Raw genomic sequence first — 1742 nt, 5'->3', positions numbered from 1 at the left:
ATACCTTTTAGTTTACAGATGGATTACTGTAAGCTAAAAGAAAATAACCGCTAGTATTACTTATATATATATATATATATATATTTTCCTGTTTATCTCCAAAATAGTGGCTGTCCATACACACGGTATAATTATCAGCCAAAGAGAGCATTTTCTATAGTGTCATTTTTACCATCTGTTCCATTTGATAGATTTCTGACAAGAAAATTGGTATTTTTTTTGTGTATAGTCCAACCCCTTGCGGTTCAGTGATTTTAAATGAAACCAAAATCACCGAGGTTTTCCTCCCTTGCAGAGGGCGCCTTACAACAAAGACGGACAAAATACGTTGTATTGTTGTACCACGTGCTTAAGCTACTTAGTAGAAAGTTGATTAAACTAGCTATTGAGAATTAAATTCGAATCCCAAACATTTTTTTTCATAATTTCGCACAAAGCTACGGAAAAGCTGCCCCTTATTTGGAAATAACAGACTAAATGGAAGGCAGCTAGTCGATAACACCCACCGCCAAGTCTTGGGCTACTCTTATAGCAAGCCCTCGGCCTTGCGAAGCGAGTTTTTATAACAAATGGTTACGAATCAGGAACGCTCGAATTCACAGATGGGGACGCTAGCCAGTAGGCCACTCCCGACCTTCTGTTTGTATGTTTGCTTTAGAGCAAAGGCTCTTTGGGCTATCTTCGGTGTCCACTGTAGGGAATCGAACCCGAGATATTAGCGTTACAAGTTCTGCCTTCTCCAAACATATTCAGTATAAACATATATTATCGAGACAAAAGATAAAACTATGTATTAATTATTTAGAAGACATGACAAACTTCATCAACCAGTAATTAAAAGCAAAGATAATTTGAGCATTGATAATTCGGCACCGTTAAGCCCGGATATTACCTTAAGCAAATAACTGACATTACCATAAGCAAATAACGTTTCCTTCAGTTGTCTAAGTCCTTGTAATATTTTAACATACAATGTTAAGTTATCATGGTAATGTAGGCCATAAAATGGTAATTATTTTAAATTTACTAGGGAAACCCGTTTCACCCTCCGTAAGAGCTCCTAAAATGAAATAAAAGAAAATAAATCAACCTTATAAATATACATGAACGAATGTTTAATATTGCTTCAATGCATTCACGTATTAACCTGTAGACTTGGGGTTTACCCGTCAGTGATCGTTATGGAGACAGAAGCGCCAAGCAGTCTGGACGAACTTGTTTAGCGAGTGCACGTGCAACTTGCTCAAGTGGTTCAATTTTTCTGCGCTTTTTGGTTTCTTTGTTCAGGTTTAATTCAGCATTCTTAACAGGGGTGGAGGAAAAGGGCGCGAAGGACCAGGCGGGTATACAGCTGCGTGCGGTCACCCTAGTAGGTCAAACTCCGCGGGATTACATGTTTTGTGGCTCGGCGAATGTTCTCTTTTTTGAGAGTATTATAAACGAAGGCGACGAAAAGCAAACAACACGATTCTGGGCTCTCTAGCTAACCCTCCACTTAAGCCAAAAAGACCAAGGTTAAGCAGTGAGGTGTCCAAGCAGGAGCGCGAGCGCACACCGGGCACACTACCGGTGGCCAGTCATGCTGTCATTTTTTCTCACCACTTGATAATCCGCAGGTGTTTTGGAAGGAAAGGTAGATTTTAAAAACTCCACAATGAGGAAAGCCAATTCTTTCTTTTGTTATTTCAATCCACATATATATATATATATATGTATGTTAGCAAATATAAACCTCGGTTTCT

The sequence above is a fragment of the Limulus polyphemus genome, unplaced genomic scaffold (assembly GCF_000517525.1).
Source record: "Limulus polyphemus unplaced genomic scaffold, Limulus_polyphemus-2.1.2 Scaffold1840, whole genome shotgun sequence".
Lineage (NCBI taxonomy): Eukaryota > Metazoa > Arthropoda > Merostomata > Xiphosura > Limulidae > Limulus > Limulus polyphemus.
This window is presented reverse-complemented; position numbering follows the sequence as displayed.